General features: G+C 39.0%; 2 long non-coding RNA genes across 2 annotated transcripts; one reads left to right on the plus strand and one right to left on the minus strand.

The window, feature by feature from the left end:
• LOC110015627 (uncharacterized) lies at window positions 1–23,069 on the minus strand. The gene is made up of 4 exons (XR_002290862.2): window positions 22,930–23,069; window positions 14,276–14,393; window positions 13,105–13,158; window positions 1–130 (listed from the first exon to the last, which is right to left on the minus strand). It is a non-coding gene; the product is annotated as an uncharacterized LOC110015627 (long non-coding RNA).
• On the plus strand, window positions 16,651–20,047 carry LOC111947909 (uncharacterized). Its single transcript, XR_002873871.2, has 4 exons — window positions 16,651–16,801; window positions 17,201–17,334; window positions 18,980–19,105; window positions 19,399–20,047. It is a non-coding gene; the product is annotated as an uncharacterized LOC111947909 (long non-coding RNA).
• Window positions 23,070–25,148: the final 2,079 nt, after the last annotated feature.

Below are 25,148 nucleotides of genomic sequence, written 5' to 3' on the forward strand. Positions count from 1 at the left end.
CTGGGTGGCGGGCGTGGGCGCCCGGGGGCGGTTGTTCTCTGCCTGCTTGCTGCCGTGTGGCGTTGGGGGCTTCTGGCTGCCGCGGCTGCTGCGGGGGTCTGGGGGTGGGGGTGGCTGGTTGCTCCCCCTCCTGCTTTCCACATTCCATCATCCATTTTTAGAAGAACATAAACACTCAACTGAGCACAGGTGTTAGCTCACCTTTGCACTAACAAATTGCGTGAATGAATGAAATATCTCACACTAGTTGGCTTGTAGGCATAAGTGTGCATGTGTGAACACTATCTGTATTGTGTTCATGTTGACATGGGGACATTTTTGCAGCTAGCAGGTGTGTTTATAACATTTGAGTGTGTGTGTGGACAGGCCCCGCCCCTGTATTCTATCTGTACCTTACCGTAATGATAAACATCCAGTAGCTTGTTGCTTTATGATGCTTCAGGGTTTTACCCCCTTCCCCCCCTCCTATGATCACCCTCCTATCCCCCTCTTTCTAACATCCCTCTCTCTTCTTCCCTTTTTTTCCTTTTCCGTCCGGTCCAACACAAAAGAATTTCAAAAATAATTAAAATGAATAAAGTCTGGCCTCGATTACAAAAGGGGTTTATTCAGACATACCTCTGGTTTGTCAGAAGATTCATAACCCCTGTTGTAAAAGTAAAATATTTCCAACACAAGAGGCCTTCAGCTCTCATCAGTCTGCCCAGCTGTTGGACAGAACAAGTAAAAAAAAAAAAAAAGCCTGAACTGGTGCAGCCACACTGACTTGGGGTTACTCTGCCCAACTTTGTTGTTCCTAAAATGTGCTATTAGACAGGAATAAAGTGAGTTTTGTTGGGTTTACAGTGGGTTAACACACCTTTCACACAGCAACTATAAGGTACGCTTAAAAACCTTTATTTCTTTAAAAAAAACAATAGTGCACCTTATAGTGTCTTGCATATACGGATTCATTCTGATGGTGCTTGCTGATGTTAAAGTGATGATGGGGCTAACGTGCCTAATGTTTAGCAGTGTCAAACTGTTTTATTTATTATTATTTTTTTACTTTTTACTATCAATGTTGGTAGTTAGTATTGTCTTATTAAAAAGTTTCTTTCAGTGGTATTTGTCTGTGTTTTTAATATGTTGCAAAAAGGTTGTGAATATGCTAATGCAGGTATAGCAGCTAATGCAGCTAGCACGTAACAAACAAGTTATTGAGTTAAAGTCTGACAGACTGATTTTTCTCTTACTCTTTTGACTCGCTTAGTGCCCTTTATTGTTCAGTGTGCTTTATATATGACATGTTTAAAAATAGGCCGTTCATTGACGGTGCGCCTCATAATCCGGTGTGCCTTATAGTGCAGAAAATAAGATATATTTTTAAAAAGTGGTTCCTAACATGGGGAATTGGTGGCTCTGCGATAGACCGGAGAACCATATGCTTCAGCAACCCAATGACCCCAAAAGAGATTAAGCAGGTTTGGAGGATGGATGGATGGATGGATGGATGGATGGATGGATGGATGGATGGATGGATGGATGGATAGGGAATTGCTCTCTTGTGAGAATAGTTTCTAGTAGTCATCTGAAGAACTGCTTTATTTAGTTTTTTTCTGGTTGGCTGTAAAAATTCAGGAGCCCTCAAATTCAGGAAATAAAGGATTGGGGTGCTTCAAATTTGACCCACGTGAGGCACATACCTTGAATGTCAGATTCCTTTTGGTTGTCAGTCAGTCAAAGTTGTCTCACTTTTTTTTGCAATTTCTAGCAAACATATAAAAGTTCAGATTGGTTTCAGACAAACTTAACACACCAATAATGAAAAGAAAAAGTTTCAAAGCCTTATTTTCTACGTAATTTTTAAAAACATGAAATATGGAAATTTGGGTCTGAATCAATACAAAAATATTACTTTTTATTTATTCACATTGGGGCTCAAATTTGCCCAGCATTTAAACAGACAATATGTGGCGCAACACTTGCATTTGTCACAGTGTTGCCAGAGTAAAACAGTCAGGCCTGAAATACCAAAATCCCTTTTTTTATGAAAATCCCTCTTTGGTTTCATATGTTACCCTCCCTCACAGAGAAAAACCGTCCAGTGGACAGACACAGGGAGAGCTCACCAGAAATTAACTACCGGTAATATGATTCAAGACAAGAGAACAAAGGCCTGCAGACGGAGAAAATGGACCTAGGAAGAGTTGAAAAGTGAGGACAACAGGAAAGCACAATGAACTAAAAAAATGTCAATACAAACAATCTATTCAAAGTCTGATGGTAGGACAGGTTTAGAGCCCAAATATGTTTGGTTTTTTTGTTTTTTAAGTAAAAGTTACATGTAAAGACTAAGACAAACTTTTAGTGAGTAATTACTGCAACTATAGGCAACTATTTTCTACATTAATTTTTATTAAATGAGAAACAAAAATGAGAATAGTGTTGGAAAATGATTATAAACTCAAAAACAGTTAAATGTAATGCCTGAATGGAATTAACAAGTTTTTTTTTTTTCCTATTCTTGATTTTTTTTTTCATTTCATCTGACTGAATGCATCAAAACATCTCTACACTCTTCAAAACAACAATGATCCTCCTACAGCCTTTTTTTTCCCCCCTTCAGCTCGTGTGTGTTTGCTTCCTCAGAGCTCCTCCTAATAGGGCTTTCCTGTCTATTTTCTCCCTCTTCGATCTTTCCTCCTGTATCTAACAAGCTAGCTCTGGGTCTGGTGAGGTGAGCAGAGGTGAAGGTGTGAGGAAGAGAGGTGTGTTGTTTGGAGCCACTGACATCCAGGTAAATGGGTAACTGTGCGCTCTCATCCATATTCCAGTAACCCTGGCTGAGGCATTTGGCCGGAGCATGGCTGGGGCCAGGACATGAAATATTAAAGGGATAAAGTGAGAGGTGGAGCACCCAGAGGGCCTCTGGACAGTTAAACAGCTCTTTGTGTGAATGCATCTTTGCTGTCTTTATGCCTCCCCTCTGTGCAGGAAGAATACCTGCATTGTGTGCTCCATTCAAGGTCAGCAAAGACAACAGCAAGTTAGTATCAAACTGAGCTCTATGATCAGCTCTTACCGTCCTCCAGCAGTGTCAGTGATGGACCATGTTCACAGCCAGCAAACTAATCAATAGCTCTATAGATTGCACGGCTGCAGCTGGGGAGGATGAGAGAAAAAAAGAGCAAGAGATGGAGTTTTTTGCCTTTTTTTCCCCTTTTTTAGGCTTCTTTTGGCAGTATGAATCCCAGCCTGCTGTTTAACTGGTAGCTTTCCAATTGGGGGCTCAGATATATCAGATTACAATTAACCACAGTTCATGGGGGCCATCCACAAGGTGACATGGTCCTCACATCATCCATTCCTCTGTTTAGTTGCAGCCCTGGGGAGTACCTAATGAGATGGCTCTCTATCTGGCTCTCCATCTCCTTTTCTTTCTGGAGGAAGCCTGGTACTCAGGGCCAAGGAGGCCTGTTAACACCTAGGGCAGGTTCTTGGCCCATTTCACTGTCTTGCAACCTCCAAGCGTGTTTGGCTTGCAGTGGCCGCAGTCTGCCCCTTTGGAGCGCTCTAGGCAGGCAGATAATGAACCGTTGGAATGCATGTGTGTGCTGATGCAAAAGAAGTGTGTTTGTGCTTGTGAATGCAGATGGATGGCAGGTGCTCAAAAATACTTTCAGCTTTTTGGGGCATAAGCACTCATCACTCAATCTTTTTCCAAACTAAATGATTTTTTTTTTCTCTAAATCTCTGGGGAGAAAGACAAAACCTGAAAATTGAAACAGTTAAATTCCTCTTTTCTGGTTCATCTCTGCACAACTGTAAACCACTGATTCACTGTTCAATCACAGGGGGTTCATTTCTGCACTCAGTGAAAGGAAAACTAATCAAGCACCATGCAGCTTTTTTTTCCTTTTTTTAGGGTCAAAGAACTTAAACTGCACTGTAATTTTTGGTTTGATTTTAAGGCTGTTAATTCAAAGTTCAAAAAATATTCATTGTCAGTATTTGGGGGGAAAAATTTGATTTATGTTCCAAGAATAAATGCTAGTTTTTAGAATTTCTGATGATTTATTATGATTGTACAAACACTGTCTTTTATTTTTGTTCACATTTTGTTCTCAAATGAGTCATTTAAACTTAAGACACAAGATTTTTGTTGCTACAAAATGCACTACAATTTGTTACACAAGAACTCAAAAAATACAAACTATTTTCATTAGAACCACTTTTTCAGCTTATTTTTCTCTTTTTGAATGCCTGCGTGGAATTCCTTGTTTTTAGATTTTGAAATCTTATGATAAGATTTCTTGTTGAGTTAAAATTGCTCCATGGACATTCATTTTACTACTTTTTTGGTGAGTTTCTTCATAGGATTAGTGTGCTTTATTAGTGTTCTGCTTTTTTAACAGTGTACAGAGAGATCTAAAAATAACTCAAAGATGTCGCCAACAAGATACAAAACAAAAAGAAAGGATAACTAAATGGGTTTTGCTCCCCTCTTTATATCTACAGTGAAAACATTTTCTTAGGGATTGTGTTTGAGAACTCCAACATTACCTTTATTTAAATCCTACAAAAATGTATTAGCTTTACAAAAACACTAACATATATTTTCCCAAAGGTTCCTGTTTTTGTATGATCAGTTTTCTACCTTGAGGCTTTCTAATCAGTTACTTTACTTGGACTGGACTTGAGTAAGGAAAAAGACTTGTTCCAGTACTTCTGATATACCAACATTCATAACCAGAGTCAGGCGGAGAGTCGGCAGGACGCGCCGATGCATCCGTCACCAAGAAGGATGGTGTTGTCATCACCAAGTGTGGTGTGGAATCACACACAGTGGCTCTCAGATACACTTCTTTATGGAGGCACTTTTTACATTCTGCTGAGTAGCTCTGGAAAAATAATAGCTAAATCTTAGCTGTCACTATCACGCTTTGCTGCACTAAAACACTACCCAGTGTCTGAGCACTTCACAAGACGCAGGAAGTATAAGAAATCCACACATTCAGTGATGATGCATACATTTTACCTTACGAAAAGAAAATATTTTATAAAGGTGGTTTGGGTTTTCCTTGTTTTCTGTATGGATTTGGCCTCCTGTGAGGCTGTAGAAATGCAAAGGAATAAAGGACATGAGAAGCTGATTCAGGAAATCAAACGGCTCAACAGTCGGTAATTAGGCAGACAACAGAGACTCAGTTAGACCCAAAAGATTTGAAGGGCAGACGAGGGGAGATGATTGGGGGTTGGGGGTCATGGCAGGGGTTGGTGGGGTATTGAATTAGTGGGACAGTAATGGTGGAAAATGGAAAACCCATCATGTGAGCGTGCACTTGGGGAAGAGGAAAAAAAAATCAAATCCAAATCAAATCCAAAAAGCTGAGCACATGTGAAGCTTAGGAATGAGAATATACATGATAATTAGCGTATAATAATAAATATCAAAAAGAGATGAAATAATTGTAATATTAATAACAATAGTACAAAGAGCAAATCCCCTTATTAGGGAACAAGGAAATGAAGAGGAAACAGACATTGAGAAAAAAGAGGAATTTAAATATCCCCTCTCAGCCTCTCAGCTTTTGTGACAATAATGCCTTGATTGCATTGACATGAACGCATGTTTAGTCTATTTCTAAGTCCTTTTACCTGTTCCAGAAAATAAAAACAGCTCCAATCATAAACTGCGGCTGTCAGCGACAACTGCCGTCTTTGTTAGTCTCTCCCAAGTGCCCATTTGAACAGAAAAGGTTTTGGTGACATCACATCCTGCCAACATGACATGACTCATGCTACATTCACAGTGGCTTTAGCAATGCACGTTCAAGCAACCTCTTCCAATGAAAGTATATTCACATTTTGGGCTTCCACGTTCAAGGCTCTTTCGCTCAACAGACATGTCCGTTTTCAGTCTCGACTAAAAAAATGCAGCCTTTGAACGTTTGTTGAAAGTTAAACCAGTTGTACTTCAAACAATCAGAGACCTGGATTTGGTAGTGGCCTACAGATGGCCCCCTTTTTAATTCACAGGAGTGCCAACCGTTTGAAACTGTATTTCATACTGTATATCGGTATAGAGCTGTGCACGAAAACGCCTGGAGCAAGATTCGCGAGATTTGCACTACTTTGACATTTGGCACCAGGCCTCTCCCAACAGCAGGTACATGGGCTAGTATCGGGTAGCAATAGCCCAATATGAACACCGCGTACTGAAAGCATATTCAGGGACCTGTGTAGGGAATTCCCAAAACCTACAGCACATGCTTGGTGTAAATGTAGCATTATAAAAATAAAAAAATTTAAACTGGCTCAAGATTTTTTCATAACACATTAGAATCATGGATCTTTCCTTCCACACATTTGAATGCCATTATCGCTTTGGGTGCTTACATGGTCTGAGCAGCAGTATCATACAAAAACAAGACAAGGAGCATGTGTTGCAATGCTTACATTAGTTTTGAACTCAAAGGACTGTCATTATCAGGCTCTTGCATGACTGCCGCAGAGCTGAATGAGGACCAATGCTGTACCAGAAATCCCCTTAAGACACTAATACATAGAATTAAAAAAACAGCTGAAGAATCCACAATAATAGAAAAATGAAATTGTTCACGAGAAACAATATGTGACCTTCGTATCTGAAAGCCTTGACAATGAAATTCTTTTTCTATGATTTTTAATAGAAAAATGTAAATATTCACCTAAATTATCATCAAGGATCAAGCATATCACTGATTTTTTTTTTTATTGAGGATGGCTTGAAAACGCATATCCCTTTGAAACTGAAGCACATTGCAGTGAAAACGCATCACAAAAGCGTTGCAATAAATGTTCTCTAACTTTTATTCTCCATACTCAAAACAAGAAAAACATTGCATCATTTCTCAGAAAAAAAAATCATCTCCTGGAAGGGCATATGTTTGTGGCTTGGGGTTTTCTGGTACTTCCTGTCCTCTATACTTCTGGGCCGTAGGAGCCCAGCTCCCTGGTTCTGGTGGAAGGCGGCGATGTGTTGTTGGGTTGTCGTTTCCTCTGATCTGCAGTCAAACAGCGGATTCCCAGGGAGCATGTCACCCAGGGCGGGAAAGAAGGGGACTCAAATGCTCTGCTCGTTACTCTAAATGCTGCCTAATTAATAATGTATCAGAGAGGACGTGCTGAGGCACAGCAGGGCCCCCTCTTCATGTCACAACCATCAACACATGAGCTCACACACACACACGCACATACAATGGAGAAGGGGCTGATCAAATTCCACTGTTCCTGTGTGGAGTCGTCCTCCCACATCTCCGCCAGATATTAGGGAACAGACACCTGCCTCCATGCGCACGCCGGCCCATCGTTGAGAACGCGTGCCGAAGCCTTCTGTGTTCACCGCCTGCACAGAGTTGAAGCGACTACAAGAACTGTCAGAACTTTGCTCCGCTTGGCTTTGTTTTCACATGAATTTTTAGAGGTGAAATTTTTATTTTAGACTGGTGTTGGGAGGAGCAGGAGCAGTTGTGCAGGTTAGTTACTCCTCTGGCAGGCATTCAAATGTGCAGCCACCCACACTCCTATCCTGCTTGAATGTTTCACTTGGATGTTGGTCCCTGGAGGGAGATGACAGGTGGCACTGTGCTGGTGGCACTGTGCTGTGCTGTGCTGTGTGGTGTTCAGGTTATGCTTCCACCACATGGCTGAGTGTCTTCTCCACCACCAGCACTTCAGGCCTCAGACAACAATCATATACTTCCATTTAAACACGTGTTTTGTGTGCCTTTTTTTAATTTAATTTACTATCTGCAGCTGTGACTGAATAAACCGTTTCAGGTTCAGATTTTGTTTACAGCCTAGTAAGATTTTTTGAGCTATATAACAAAACAGTTGGATGTATTCCTTGAACGTCTTCTATTTTTGTGCATTATTTACACCTGCTAACATTGACAGCCTCTTTCTGACCCCTTTTTCTTCCTCGCATCTAATTTATTTGCCTTTTTTGTTTGTTTGTTTCTGTGGAAAACGGCTAATTTAGTCACCCCAAGGGAGTGCATTCTCGCTAGTGACACAAAAAAGGCATTTAAGGCACACACAAAAAATCTGAATGCTACAAACAGTGTATGTGTGTGGGTGTGTGTGTGTGTGTGTGGAGGGAGGGGGGCAGGGGGAAAGGGGGCTGTGGTTTGAAAGGTGCTGGGGAAAGAATGGCAGAAAACAAGAGAGGGAAGTTTGAGGTGCGCAGGACCGCAAACAGCAAAGGGGGCTGGAAAATTAAGCTGCATAAATTGGGTGAAACATGTCCTATATTCCCTTTTGCTTTCTTCTTCTGTGCCCCCCATCCCACATCGTGCCGACTAAAAAGGGTTCAGGGTGCAATGCTGTCGTTCCAACGCCAGACAGGCATTTTTCAGAATCCGTTTGATCCCGGTTGCTTCTTTTAAAAACACTTCCTGGTGACAGAAGGGAGGCAAAAAGCAGGTCACGGAGCGTGTGTGTGAGACGCCGGCGGTAACGCAGGAGGCACGGGGTAGATGAGCCGACAGGAGACACGTGTAGACAGACGCTTCCCAGCTATCACCCCCTCATTGACACAGCCTTTATAGTCCCTGCAAGCAGCGCTTCTGTCTGGGAGAGCAACAGGGGAGAGGGTTCGAATCTGAAAACTGCACCGCAATCTCATCTGACCACATCAGAGCGTGAGGGGACACGGACTTACACCACAGGTTCGATTTTCAACGCAGTGGGACCAAAAGCAGGACACGGAAAATGGAGTGTGTGTGTGTGTGTTTTTACACTCGCAGAAGGCAGGCTGTGTGAGGTGAACTGCCTAAGGACACATCAGCCCTCTGATTAGCAGACATCAGCTCCACCTCCTGAGCTGCAGCTCCTCCAGGACACCCAGAGCCCATATGAATGACATTAACAAATATTGGGTTAACATGGTGAACAACACTTACTGGTTTAATTGTCTGTGTAGGCTGTTAAACAGAGCAGCAGCCGCAACCATCTGCTGAGGAGAGACGAAAGCATTTCATTTGCCTAATCTACCATGGATTTCAGAAAAGGAAATAGAACAAGAGATAAAAGAACATAAAAAAAACTCCAGGACATTTAGCTGCTTTTGCTCAGAACAGACCTAAACGGTTCTATTACAATAAACTCTACCTGTTTTTTGTTTTGCTTTTTTTAGACCTTTAAAAAAACGAAAATATATTGATTATTTACATTCTGATTTATAATCCTGGTAGAATGTGTGATGCAAGACTGAACCCTAACAAATAATAAAATAACTTACAGATAAACTGCATTGTTGCATTGTTCTGCTTTAGATTGCAACAAACAGACGACCAAAACCACAGGTGAAAATTAAACTTAAAATAGAAAAATACAAAAGCAGAAATCCAAATTTCCTTTCATTTCTGTTGTCTGACGTCTAAAATCGTCTTCAGCTCCGTGAAACTCAAAGCTTTTAGGGTCAAGATTTCTAAGTAAACTTTCTCTGTTTTATTTTTATGAGCGTTCTGTCTAAAACAATAATCTTAAGTTTTCTGGTCATGGTGCTCCTGTCATCTTCACCCTTTGTGTCAAACCACATTTGCTTGTGTTTGCTTCTCCGGCAAATAAATTCCAAACAGAGTTAGGAAAAGAAAAGAGCGAGCATAAAAAAAATAAAAAATCTCTCTGAGCTCACTCACTTTTTCCTCTCTGGATCATAACAACACCATTTCCATTTATAATTTCAATTGTTAATTTGCATAAGAAAAATTAGTTGGGTGACATGCATGATGTTTTTCACCCCCTGCTTTTCTTTTCTGCTTAATTTTCCCACTAATTATAAGCAGCAATGGCACATTATTTACATAAATAATTGTTGTTCCTTCTGTTCGCTCATATTTTCCTCCTTTCTTTCTTTGTCAGAGTTGTTTTGGCATTTGTTGTCCGCAGGGGCAATTCTCCTTTGAGAGCATTTTTGTTTCTCTCCTGACTGAAATAACTTGGATCTGCTGTGTTTTGCGCCTGATGTTTGTTGTGGTGTTTTGCTGTCCTTTGTTCAATAAATAGATTCATCCTACATTTTATTTCCCCTCAAAACTTCTAAGCTTTTATAAATAAATATGTCAGATGTGAGGGTTTTTTTCCCCTAGCTTTCCTTTTTCCTGAAGACAAATTACTTTTCCACTTTATTGACTTTACAAAGAAGATTATGCTATACGGCATCAAACAAATCTCAAATGTAAGACAGTTTTGACTTTTTTTTCTTCTTTTTTGCATCTGTGTGGGCTCATTCTTACACTTTGCTGGAGCAGATATTGTTCCTGTGCACATATTAAAAGTTATATGATGCCGATAAGAGGCTGCATGTATTTTGAGTAAAGCAATAAAGCACATTTTGCTGTTCTGGAAGCTTTTACAGGAAATAAAAGAAGAAAAAACACTTAAACATGCAGAAGGTCCAGATCACATTTCACAAAATACTACTAACTGCCACATCAGAACCACATGAGCCACTTCTAAGGATGCTGAATGACTCATAATTCATTTAAGTTTTTATCCTTTTATTTTTTTTAGGAGATTTTAATTAATTGCGTTTTGCAAGCCAGTGGAGTCCCTGTGGGCCCATTTCACAGATGTAAGTAGAGAAAACAATTACTAATATATAAAGGGGGACTTGCTGGAGATTCTTAAACTAAGCTTTGCACAAAAATGCCAAATAGACAAACTTTAAAGTTAAATATGAACAGGCATGATTTGAATTTTTTTGTTAAGAAAATAATTGTTTTAGACTACAAATATCCTTTTCTTTTTATCCATGAACGTGTTTTTATCTACACCCAATGAGCTCACGATCACTGCTGTTCAAACACAATATTTTTACAAAAGTGTACCGGTATTTTTGTAAACTTACAGCTTATCCTTGCAGTCAGCTGCAGAAAGAAAGCCTGCACTCAGACACACATTGGCCCCTACATTTATAACTACAGATAGCTGTGGGTGAGATTACACAAATAAAACATTTTGTTGTTTAATCTATCGGTGTTTATATTTCATTTTAAGGCGGTCAGAAGATTTATCTGAACATCACTGATCACGTCATGTCTTCTGAGTTTGACTTTCGCCCTCAGTGAGAAACACCTGAAAACTCTTTTAGTTTCCTGCTTTCATAAAAAAATCTGTTCAACCAATCAATAGTTTGTACTTCAAGGTAACAATCTCCTTATCTTTTTTTTACTTTAAAAAACAGAATCGAAAAATCCATCCATCCATTTTTAGAAACCTCTAAATCCCTTTGGGGTCACTGGGTTGCTGAAGTCTGTCCCAACTACTTTTGGGCAAAGGCGGGGTACATCCTGAACAGCTCGCCCAACAACATGCGTTGCTGAGAGTAGTGTGAACCTAGCTTTACCACGCAGCCCAATCTAAAGATTCATTGTTTTTTTAAATGAAATGTACATGTTAAAACCTTTAATGGTTTACTCATGGGAGTAAAATGTGATGTTGAGATTTGCCATAATTGACATGATGATCCCAACTCACTTCCACAGTTGGTATCCTTGGTATCAGAGACACTCACTTAACCCTTGTGCTATCCTATGACACCACCCTTACATTGACGTGTTCTCCCTACCATGACAAAGGTGGATAAAGGTGGAAAGATTTCTTGTAATCCATGGACACCAGTGAAGATCACAAATCATTGAAGGAAAAAGGTTCAGAGCACTGTTTAGTGGGTCTAGATGACCCAACTCCCAATGTTAAAGTGCCTAGGATAGCACAAGGGTTAACGGGCAGAGTTAGACAACAGGAGATTTCCATCTGTACAACATGAGTTCCTTTTTATTTGACTTTCCGTCTCTGCAGAGTTAAGTTAAGAGGCTGTATAATTCCTCAAGCCTCTAATTTTATTCTGTTCCTCCACAGTCATGCTGCGCTGTGATATGGGGGAGCGGTTTGTTCCCCGTAACAAGGAGTTAGAGAAGTCATTTGAAACCGTTGGAGAGCGCACGTGGGGTACACTCTTTAATTGAGGGAAGGAAAACGTGCATCAGTAGTGTTGTGAAGAGCAGAGGGCGATCTTCAGAGGCCAATTAATTTGGAATACAAAACAGCAGTGCAATCTGCTCAGGTTTCCGTCTGGGTCCATTGCTACCTTGCACCAGCTCTGTCATGAAGGCATTCAAGATCAAATTAATTTAAATAGTAGCCCAACCACCACCCCCAACTCCCAGAGCCCTCCCACCCCTTCTCCCTGCTCCTCTTTTGTCCCCTCCACTGCAACTCCGAACTCTAGAAATCAAAATAGCTCCCTGCACGACAAAAGCTTCCACACTCTGTCTCTCCATCACTACCTCTCACAGAAAAACCCACTTTGTGTCTCTCAACTTGAGTAAAAATAGCATGACTTCTCAGACTGCTGTCTGTGTGTCCAGCAGGGAGAAATGCTCCTATTCCTGGATCTGCCCAACTGACTCCAGCTCTGCTCTGACACACAAAGGGAATCACCACACTTGTGCACTCCGGAGGACAGCAGCCTTACATTGGCGCTGGTGCCAGTTGGTCATATTTTATGATTTCCTAGCATCTGAGCAGGGTGACTCTAACATGACAAATTATGGTGAGGGAGATCTCTAAAATACCTTCTGGATTTGCACACACTTTCTTGGACGTATGTTTATGGATTTTCCATAGTAGTGCGAGCGTCTCGCTTTAATCTAGTCAAAGCCATGATGAATGCAGTGCACCTGTGAGGTTGAAAATCTGGAAAAGAAAATTATGATACATGTCTCTACTGTTGAAGGCTGAAGCAAAGGAGGGAGATAAGAAAAAGAGGAGAAACCTAATTGTGGAAGAGGAGAGGGTTGTAGAAGTGAGGTCCTCTGGAAGATGGTTAATTTATAAGACCTGTGGTGGAGGTAATGTGACAGGCCGAGTAATGGTTAGAAGTAGTTTGAAGGATTATTTTGTCTTTTTGGTCAGCAATCTCATTGCACAATTCTGTTTCCTTTTCTCCCCTCTTTTTTCTGTCTTTCTGCCACAGACAGCATTCTTGTCTTCCTTTTTTCCCCCAACAGGAAGAATCAGTCATAATCAATGAGCCCATATAGTATTTGCCTTGGTATAATGAAGGAAGTGTACCTGTAGGTGAGGTTCACTTGGGTCCTGTTTGCATTTAAGCCGGAGGTCATTTACCTTCAGAAACAGAAGGAGAACAAAGGGCATAATTCAAAAACTCTGCATTAGAATTCTGTTCAACTTTACGGCTTTATTCTCTGCTTAACCTCCATATTTATTCATGATAAATCTGACAACAAACCCTCTGTTTCCTTGTTGAAGTCACCCCTGCTCTCTTTCCCTTTTTTCCTTTTCTTCTGCCGCGCTCTATCTGTACTTCATTTCCAATGCAGGGAGCATAGCTGAAGCCATAGACTTGTGCGTGGAAACACCTGGCAGACAAGAAAAATGACGGCCGGCGCAATCTCATTTTCTGAGGGGCTGCAAGTCAGGCAGGAAATGGCTATTATTCCATCGACACTGTCGGTATTAAGTTATTTCCTTCTCTAAATACGAGAACATTCATGAATATCTATTGAGTTCCAGGTGCAAGCGCAAGAGGTTTTGTCGCCACACACTTGGATGATTGCAGCCCTATATTCTGCCTGCTGCACCCTCACTTCTGAGATTGAAGTGAAAGACAATGGTAGTGGAAATTGGCTAATAAATCCAGAGGAGGCAAAGGGCTGTTTGAGCAATACCGCAAGCTCGTGCATGCTTTTTAAGTAGGATAAAAACTCCTGGTTTGCTCTCAACCTCATCCTTTTCTCAAGGATGTGACTGGGGCTAAGAGGCTAAATCTCCATCAAAAGGCCAACGCCACTGGTAGCAAGACAGCTTTGCAGTGCCACCACAATAATGCAGGACACATCAGCATTTCCACACATTTCATTGAAGTGAGATGATGGATTTCTGCTTATCTATCTGCTAGGTATAGTAGAACAGAACGGGAAGAGCTCACAACAGAACAAAGATCCATTTGCATTTGTTCACCATGTGCTTTTCTCATCATGGCGTTTGCTGTGTTTATCATGAGTCTGAGCCATATTGCTGCCAGTCATGCGCATAGAGAGAGAGAGAGAGAGGTGAAACCCAGAGGAGGAGGACAGGACAGAAAAGAAAGAAGAAAAAAAAAAAGAACTGCTGGATGATGAGCAGCAGAAAATCTCAGATTTGAGTGACCTACTGCCTTCCATCGCATGGTGACTCTGAAGCTGGCTGGTAGGGAGAAAGAGAGAGCAGTAGCTCCACTTACATGTGTCCAGTTCTCATGGAGCGCCTCACAGTAAAGGGGAGATGGGGCAGAATTGATTGAAGGCGGTGGACCATAAATGAAAGCATTGATTTTAGGGTCACAGTTGCAGGAGGAGGTTCTGAAATAAATTGAAATAAACATATCAATACATCAAGTATATTACACTATGAGCACACATGCACTCTCACACATTCATTATGAGTCTTGTTTAGTTGAATAGATGGCTGATTAATGCATATGCAACGGCTTCTGCACATACCACTACACTGTCAGAAAAAAGGGTACGGTTGGGGTACGTTTGTGAACACTTAGGGTACAAATTCCCCATTTGTACCCTAAGTGAGTCATAATTACACCTTAGGGTACTCATATGTACCATTTAAGGATAAAAAAGGTACAAATATGTTTCCAACCATCAGAGGGCCCATATTTGGACCCTTTATTCCACAAACAAAGGTACAATCACTTGTGTGACAAAAGTAATAATTCAAAGTGTATAAAACGTCACCCAAAATCATTTAATACGCTGTTGGTTATTTGGAAAAGATGCACAAAATAACCAAATATATTTAAGATACCACACATCTTTTATGACTAGTTCTGAACAGTACACAAGCACATTATATTTTATTGATTGTGCAGAGCATCAAGATAATAACTTTTAAACATGTATTAGTGTGAGCCTGTTTTTGTTTTACTTATATAAGAGCTGTTTTAAGTTTTGCCTTTAATTTAGAGCAAAAGCACAATGTAGACAAAATTATTTGATATTTTTAACCTTATATGGTGTACTTTAACTTGGCCTAAGTTCAATTTAAATTTCTAGTCTTTGAGCTGTTAATTTAAGTTATTTTTTTTCTAATCATACATTCTCATAAAAAAGTAAATTTATCTGTTACTACGTTACATTATGTGTACATATTAGTACCTTTTAGCTTTTGTACCTACACAGGAAAAATGAGAGAGTACTTTTTTCGGAGTTACCATCAGTAATTTTTATTTAAGTAGGTGTAAAAACGTAGAGGAAATATGTTGGAGTAAACCAGCGAGACCACGCCCACTCTACTTTCTTAAGTTTCGTTTCTTCCGCCATTTTGTTATCCCGCAGCGGCCGGAGGAAGATAGAGGCTGTGACTGAGGTAAGTCTGCTAATTGCTCAAAAATAAGTTGGAAACTTGTTTTAAGCGGGTTCGGTTATTTTATCTGTAAGGAATAACTTTTGTGTAGTGGAATGCTGCTATTCCACCGTGTATGTGCCTGTGAGGAGATTGAAAACTACGAGCAGGAGTTAGTTTACTAACGGTTAGCCTCAGCCGTTTGAAGTTCAGCTAAATGCAGCCATTAAATAAATTAAGCTGTTGTTTTTATTGGTGTTGTACCGTGTTCCGTTAAATACATTGAAATATATACATTTTTTTCACTAGATAATTCTGTGGCCGTTTTACCGATGTACGCTGGCGTTGATGCACCGGTTGTTTTTGCCTACCCCCCCCCCCCCCCTTTTTTTTTTTCTTTCTTTCTGTGTTTCTTAGTAAGGAAGCCAGCTACTTTTGAAACGACCAGCTCCATAATTCCTACTGATATTTATTAGGTCCGTCGAATTCAATGCGTTAATCGTTTTAATCTGTAATGTGTAGGAGTCCAATAAGGTGTTTTTTTTTTTACACCGCAGTGAGTATGGCAGTCCTTCCCATTTATATGTCAGCCTGCCGTAGCTGCTGTGCGCGGGCAGCCACCATTTCCCGAATGCAAGACAGTGACAGAGACTGTTTAGGTTGTCATGATCGCTCATTGTTGGTCAAGCGAAGTTAACACTGTGTATTGTTGATTTTGATCATTCTCCTGAAGAGATTATTTTTTTTAAATGGAGGTCCGTGATTCCAGATACTCCTCACGATTTCCCAAACCAAAAACTCATCTATAAACCAGGAAAAAACATTTTTTTTAAATGAACTTCCAAGAAATAAATCTGTAGGCCCTTAGAAGCCAGTATATTTCCCATTACTATTTTAAAATGTATTAATTTATTTGGAACAGGGCTTAGATCTGAAGAAATGCTGTGTTGGTACCTTTTGGTGTTGTAATGTTTTTTCTTTTTTGTAATATATTATTTTTTTTTCCCACCAGGAAAGATGCAAGCTGTGCGTGAACATGTTGAACGCTAACAAAAAAAGTTTTGAAGTTCAGCTGACCTTCAAATCCTTTTGGGAATGTGGTGAGTGGAAACATCACAATTTCCAGCATTTTTCTTTACAGGAATCAGTCAACTTTGTGGATAAACTGTCAGCTGTGATGCAAACAGATTTTTTTAATTGCTTTTTAATTTAAAGATAATTTCTGTGCTGTATTCTAAACATAATTTTGCTGTGTTCACAGCTGCCAAAAAGTTCAACATCCCAACCTTGGACTTGAAAGTGTTTGATGACTCAAAGACAGAAGTTGATGAGCAGGTTTTTGATCTCCTGTTGAAAAACCCAAACTTTGGTGTGTTGGAAATTTGTCTGGCCGAAGATACAAATCCAGAAGGTGAAGTTTTTCTTTTAAATTGTAATTTATCTATTTTGTTTTGAATGGTTTTGGGTAAATTCCCCTTTGATGCCTTAATTTATTTCCAAGGGAAATAATCTGTGTTTTTGCTTTCAAGTACATGCTAAATTAAGAACATTTTTGAGCTGAAGAGTTTTGATTGTATATTTGCATCAATAGGAGTCTAATGGTCAATGATTTATTTGACAGGATAGTGTGGGGAACAAAACACGGGCAAATAAGTGAGTTTTATATCCTATTGCTGTCTTAGACAAGATAATAAATCTGCTAAACTGTTAATTCGGTCAGTATTTAAAAATCTTTGTTTTTACTTTTTTTGTTTTTGCTATCATACTTATTTAAATATTACAGTAACTGAAAGCTTTAATACTTTGACAGATCAGCCGAGTTGTCCTGCAAAGAGCTGCAATACCAGTTCAAGTGGAGATACTGAAGTGGACTCAGATGACACCATAATATGACAACACAGTCCTACAACAAGACGAAGAGTTGAAGACGCCTCTCTTGCCAAAGTAAGTAAATGATTTTTTCACAAAGTCATTTCAAGCATTCAAAGTCAGGCTGTCTTTCCAATTCAGTTAAGTTGTCAAATAGTGCAGTAAGGCAGATCATCCAAACTAGTTTAAAGTTTTCTAGGGAAACAGCAGATTGCACCGAGTAAGTCACAACACATTGAATACATTCTGGAATACTGTCCTTATCATACAAACATATAATTCTTCTGTATTTCCTTCAACAAAGCTCTGCATAATTAACAAGATATTGACTATACGGGCGACAGTGGCTCAGGCGGTTGAGCGGGTCGTCCAATGACCGAAGGGTTGGCGGTTCGATCCCCGCTCCCGCCAGCCAAAATGTCATTGTGTCCTTGGGCAAGACACTTCACCCTCCTTGCCTCCAGTGTGTCTCCACTGGTGTGTGAATGTGCATGAATGGTCCCGGTGATGGTCAGAGGGGCCGTAGGCACGAAATGGCAGCCACGCCTCTGTCCCAGGGCAGCTGTGGCTACAACCGTAGCTTACCATCACCAAGTATGAATGAGGAGTGAATGAATAATGGACACAATGTAAGCGCTTTGAGTGTCTTGAAAAGCGCAGATAAATCCAATCCATTATTATTATTATACAAAGACAGACATTGATTATGCAGTTTTTGAGGGGGAAAATGTTTTCTGGGACATGGTTTCTGCAGTTCAATTGGAATTCACCTTCAAGTTCTTGACAGGACTGTTTTGCAGAGTTAACCGGCCTTAATTTCCCATCATGCCATTGTTTACGCTCCCGTTACCTTACAGTCCCTCACAACCCCCAAGCAACAGAATTGGCGTGCAATATTGGAGCTATCCAGCCTTATAGATGTGAGCCAGATGCCAACTCAGACGAGGAGAATGAAGACAAGCGGAGCAGGGAGCTTGTGGCCTGCCAAATGTAGCTTGTACGTAACAACTACAAGCTTTCTCAAATGACATCTTTTCATCTGCTCCTGATTCATCCCAATTTGAGAAAATAAATATTCAGAAACACAGTTTTATTCTTAAATCTTATAACAATATGTCATCATAAAAATGCTACATTTTAAAAAATAACTTTCATTGGAGTGGGTCCCCCATTTTTAACATGTCGCAGTATTTTTCTCATGATGGGCACGTTTAAAACTGCACATCTGAGTATTCACTCAAATTGGGATGAATCAGGAACAGACAAAATAAATGCAGTTTGAGGAAGGTCTCTATTGTGACGCACCACATGAAATGAAGTGGGTCCGAGTCCCTCTGCTCTGCCGTATTCTGATGCGTCCACTTGCAGACAAACGGATCCATTAACATCTTCATCATACTTGTCTGAGCTTGATCTAAACTATGGCCGGAAAGCTTCAATATTGCTCACCATTTTGGTTTTACCACTAATGTTAGTTTTAGGTTGGAAGGACTGTAAGCTAGAGGGAGAGGGCGTAAACAAAGGGATGATCGGACATCAGCGGAGGGTAACTACTGTGTCAATAGCCCCGCCTACAACTCAGAAGTTAATTTCTGATCAACTCCAAACCACTCTGCACAAACGGTCTTTAAACATCATCTCAAAGTGCTTTAACCCCAGTATCAGTGCTTGCAGTTGTATTTTTTATTATTAATATGGACTTTTAAATTTGATCCAATAGGTGGTTGCTGTCATTGGTGAGGATGCATCATCCGTTGAAGGTCACGTGAATGTCCTGCATATCCAGTACAGCAAGGTGCGAGAGGATATACTAAAGAAGTACCCTTTCTTGAAGACAACCTCAGGGGTCAGTGACATTTTAAATCAGTTCTCAGCTTAAAATACATTTTGAATGTCAATATAAGCTGAGACATCTGCTAAAATGACCATTAACAGCTTTAACTCAATTGTAAAAACATTGTAATATTCCAAACCCATATATAAATATATAGTCATTCAAGCCAAGTAATATTTATACAATGAGATCACTAAAGGGAAATGGCAATGAAAGAGGCAACAAAGAATATTAGAATGTTTTATGTCTTTTGTTTGTTTTAGTTTAAGTGAATGATTAATTTTCTAATTTTTTTCAATTTTCAGTTGTTTGACGATGTTGACCGAATGCATCCATCACCTGTCAGTTTAAGCCAGCGCTTCAAGGACGGCGTTTACCAGTATTGTGCCAAAGGTGCTTGAGCTTGTTCAAAGAAAAGCTCCATTAGCCAAAGTCTCCAAAGAAGCAAGAGAAGAGATGCTTGCAGAGGATCTACTAGGTATTGACATAAACGTAATCCTTGGTAATCTTTAGTGTGTTTTATAGTTCTTCTTTTTAGAATTCGTATCAATATTATCTTATCACATTTATGCATTTTATTATTTAAATTATGCATTTAAACTTGGTTATAAGTTTACTTTTTTATTTATTTTTAGAAAATGTAGAATGCAGTAGAAAGATGTACTTAAAATGAGGTCTAGTGCTTCTTTTGTTAATGTCAAAAGCTTTATTTCATGGTTTAAAAATGGTAACTGAAGTACTATGTGCTGTTTACAATTGATCAAATGTTAAGGTTATAGTTACAATGAATGCAATGTGAACTGAAGGAGAAATATAGATTTTTCATTATTGTAAAATTGCTAATAATTGTAAATATATGCATCCTGTTGTGACACTGTGAAGCTTAAAACATTCATACTGTAAAATGTCTGAATTGTAATTGTTTTGAATGTTTAATAAATGTGATAAACAGTATACTGGTCTTTTAATGTGCTGTATCTGGTACAAATTTGCCATCAAAGGGTACAAAAGGCTTGTCACTGGGGCAGTACCCTTAAAAGAACAAATTGGTACCTTTTTTAAAGGTACATTATGGTACCATAGCACTATAAGGTACAATTTTTGTCCACAGAGGTACATATTTGCCTTTGAAAGGTACATACTGAAAGGGTACAGATACGTACCAATATGAAAGGGTACAACATTTGTACCCTTGAGGGTACTGCCCCAGTGACAAGCCATTGTACCTCTAAAGGTACAAATTTTGCACATTTTTTCTGACAGTGTAAAGTAGTGACAATCGTGTTTAGATTAAATATATATCTGTTTATTTTAATTTAACAACCCTAATAGGTTTAATTTAAACCAGAAATCTATTGTAAACCATACAAAAAACAAAAATTAGTGAAATCTTTTAGTTTTTCTCCCTTTTGTTTTATTTCAAATGCAGCTGTACCACACACACCACACACCTTTAAAAAGAAAAGACCTTAATAAAAAGCAGGTGTGACTGATATGAGTCCGTTTTTCCAACCTGAAAATTCATCTCATCTGCATAATAAAAGAATAAAGAGCACACCATAAAGTGAACACTCAGGAAAGGTTAAAGTACTTCCAATTTATGGGTCAGAGGGAGACACTTTAGCAGGAAGAAGGGAAGAAATTACTTGGCTGGGAGACCAACAGAATCTGAGCATAAAGACATGGCAGCCAATTAAGAGAAAGGTCATTCCATAAAAGAGGAAGCCGCACAAGAAAGCTTTACATACAGCAGCTCCTCCTTTTCAACGATCTCTCAGTCCATAATCTATCCCCTGCTCACACAATGCTTTCACTGATGCCTTTTATAATGTTAATTTGCTTTTCTTTTTTTTTTTTACAAAGATTCATACAGATAATGATTCAGATGAATAACAGTTTATGTGCCGCTCTTCAGGACCTGACAAATCTGTGATGCTCAATCATTGCTGCCAGTTCACTGATTATTGCATTAAATGAGATTATGTCAGACCACTTTTCACCTTATGTCTTTTTTTTTAAATCGAAAATACCTGAAATTATGAGAATCATTGCATTTTTAGAGCAGAGGCAGCTGTCAATCCCTTCGAATATAATAACTTATAATTACGGGTATTTGTCAGTTACCAATCCTGCAAATTGTCCCGCTCAACAAAAATGAAAGAAGTCTGTGATGTTCTTCGTGGAGGCTACGGTTTACACAATACAATATTTCATTTGACAGTTTTTAGAAGAACCACAATTTTAGTTTCAAACTTTATAAAAGAAATATTCAAGCACAGGTATGGTTTGGAGCTCCTATACATGACCTACATTTTTAGTATCTATAGTTTCTCCGAGCAAGTTTTCAGAGAACCTATAGAGGTGCAGGGATAAATCGCACACTTTATACAAAGAGGCTTCCAAGCAGGATTTTATTTTTCTGTTGGTGCAGGATTCAATACATATATATTTGCTTTGTGTTTAAAAAGGAATTAAACATTAAAGAAAAAGGAACAATTAGTTTGTACAAAAATGAAAACAGATGAATATATCTGTTCATACAGATGAACGCAGATAATAGATGGGATAGACATTTCTCACAACATCAACTCAATGTTATCTTTCAAAACTGTGGAAGACCATTTGAACATTTGAGTTATTCTGATGGATTTTTAAAGAACTTGCAGTGGACTAAAGCAAAATCTCATTTGCCGATGTCACTGTCCTGGTTGTGTCACCATAAGTAGGAAGAGGAAGTGCATCCGAACAATAATGTAGTCACAAATATTATTACTGACCCAAAGAAAAGGTCAAGTTGAATATTAGTTTCACAGAGAACACAAATTCTTGTTTGGAAGATGATCTTTAGATGTTTTTTGCTCAGATAAATCCTAACTCCAGGTGCTTCTGAGCTAACGTTGATGCAGCTGAGAGCAAAACCCATTGAATCTGTAAGAAATTGTGAAAAACAAATGGGACAAAGAAATTCTCTGCAGATAAGACTTTTAACACGTTTGCAATCATTTTCCTTCCAATATCAGCACCAGTCAAAGCTTATCAGAGTTATTTTTTGAGTTCAATATGGTAAAGTGCAATAAACAACTTAACTTTTTGTTTTTGTTTGTTTTTATAGGATAAGGTTTCCTAAAACTGAGAGGGTTTACCATTCAGTTGATGAGTATTGTACAACAGAAAGTAAACTTTTGGTTAAAAAAATAGCAAGAAAAGGGCAACAAAAAATGGAGAAGACACAAAGCACTGCAAAAATGGAAATTGTATGTCTTACAGAAAATTGCAAAGTAAGTCAAGATGCAAGTGAGTACAGTTTGTTTCACCATCAAAAGCTTCTCAGAAGCTCAGAGACACTGACATGATCTGGATCTGTCTTTATGAAAAAAATGCATGTAGTAATATATTTACCAGTACATATTGAATTGTGTTTTTTTGGTAGCATTTCACTCACACACCCCCATGTACTGATTACTTTATCCCTTGTGCTATCCTAGATGACCCCACCCTTACATTGACGTGTTCTCCCTACCATGACAAAGGTGGATAAAGGTGGAAAGATTTCGTGTAATCCATGGACACCAGTGAAGATCACAAATCATTGAAGAAATGAGGTTTAGCGCAATGTCTAGTGGGTCTAGATGACCCAACTCTCAATGTTAAAGTGTCTAGGACAGCACAAGGGTTATTTTAGTAAAATCCTCACCTGTTCTGTGGGTATATAGTTTTGTGATGCTTTGAGGAAAAATAGCATAACAGGCTTTATTAGGGGCTGTTTTTTTTTTTTTTTTTTTTTTTTTTTTTTGTGCATACCTGCAACACTTTTATCTTAACATCAGACCACAGACCTTTTGTCTCTCTAGCTGCTTGAGGCAATTCTTTCATCAGTAGTATCGCTTGTGTCTTGACAGGATCCAGCTTCCAGGACGTGAGATCGTTAGGTCAGGGTTTCAGACTCCTCTTTCCTGCTCTCTTTGGTTCAACCCTGAAAGGCCATTGTCTGTTTGTCCACCCAGCACCTATAGGTGGAGAAGTTGTCAAGTTTATGATCTCAGGAATAAAGAAGAGGCTAAAAATTGCCACCAAAGTGGATATGGGTTCCTCTATATTATGCTTAGTGGAATGCTTAAATATCTGGCTTTATATACTGTTTTCTCCCATAGTATTTCAACATAGATAGATGCCAAATTCCAGTTGTTCTTGCTCATGGTCTTTGGATTTAAACTTACTTTAATTTTCCTGTAGGAAGGGGGAAAAACCCCAATATGGTTTTTGTAAAACAGCATTAAGTACAATGTGCTCATGGTCAAAAAATGTAAAACAAATTATTAAAAAATTTTAGTTGCTTGCATCAATAATCGCTTATCTCACAGACTTAGGAGATGTGCACAAATTGTCATCACAATAATCCAAGCATATTTTAACGAACTTTTACTGAAACCGTTTATGTATTTTTAGCAGTTCTTTTTAAAAAGATACAAAGGCAGGTACGTGACACCCTGTCCTGTCATTACCTTCCACCTGCATATGAGCAGCTGCACTGGCACATGGGCACAGGAGCATGGCAAGAAGAATGACGTGTGTAATGGGAAGTGGCACGACAATTAGGTTGCTTATGTGGCACTAGGGAAGGGTGTGTAGCCACAATGTAGTGCAATCACTCTATTTCTTTGATAAATAGGAGTAGGTACAATTACCCCCTCATCATACAAATGTTCCATTGCCAATCATTTTTACAGAAAACAGAAAATACTGATGTATATGAATTGCTTTACAGGTGTATGTTCAAAAAGTCTGTATGCAGGATTGAAAAGTACAGCTTTGTCATTAAAAGAGAGAACTGGAAAATAGTCTTTTTCAGGTATTTTGTTAAGATTACTTCTCTTTATCAGTAAGTATATATTTATGTTGTCCTCCCAAATCGAAACCAAAGGTTTTATTCATTACACCAAATTACATTTTCTGCAAAAAAAAAGAAGAAGAAGAAAAACTGCTTTGCTCAGACCACACTGAGGAGTAGTGGTTGGCCCACTTGCCTTACAATGAGAAGGCCTTGGTTTGAAGGCACTCTGATTTCCTCTCAAAGTCCAAAATCAGGCTTTATGGGTTAATTGACAATTCTAAAATTGTCTATCCCCTATGACCCCACCCTTACATTGACGTGTTATCCCTACCATGACAAAGGTGGATAAAGGTAAAGAGGATTATATGTAATCCATGAATACCAGTGAAGATCACAAATCATTAAAGAAAAAGGGTTTAGCACACTGTCTAGTGGGGTCTAGATGACCCAACTCTCAATGTTAAAGTGCCTAGGATAGCACAAGGGTTACAGGTTAGCATGTGTGGTTTTGTGGCCCTGCAACAGGACAGGGTGTACCCTGGACAGGTCGCCATGTGGATGGATGGATGGATGGATGGATGGATGGATGGATGGATGGATGGATGGATCATCAGTAGATGAAGGCCTAGACTCTTCCAGATTTTTAGAAGACTTTCTGTCTTTGCCACATATGTGATGACTGATGTGAGGGATTAAATTTAAAGCCACCATTTAGGCTACTTGTGTGCTGTTTCATTACAAATACATGTTTATTTAATTGAAAAGGCCTCTATATTTCCATATCTGAACTTCTTATACAGTCTTTTTATAACTTTGGAATTGATTACTAACACTTTAAGTCAAAGAAAGAGAAGAGATTACACTAAAATCAAGGGTCTAAGGGCAGGGATGCCCAGTTTAGTTTAGTCTGTTTAGTTGGTTCAGTTTAGAATTTTCCTATTGAACTCTAGGTATTCATGATCCTTGTGATTTTATGAGTACTATACAATTACCGGTACGAAGCACGTTGAGACGACTCTTGTTGTGATTTTGGGCTACATAAATAAAATTGAATTGAATTGAATAAAAAATTATATTGTTACTCCTGATAAGATTGACATTTCTACTCAATCAATAACTGTCAAACAACAATTACACCTTTTAAAGGAGAGGACCAATCACATAGACAGCACATTAAGCATTTAATGATATTCCAGTCAGACAACTCATGCAGTGAAGAAAATA

Source organism: Oryzias latipes, chromosome 9 (assembly GCF_053564925.1).
Source record: "Oryzias latipes strain Hd-rR chromosome 9, Olatipes_Hd-rR_3.1".
In the NCBI taxonomy this organism is placed as follows: Eukaryota; Metazoa; Chordata; class Actinopteri; order Beloniformes; family Adrianichthyidae; genus Oryzias; species Oryzias latipes.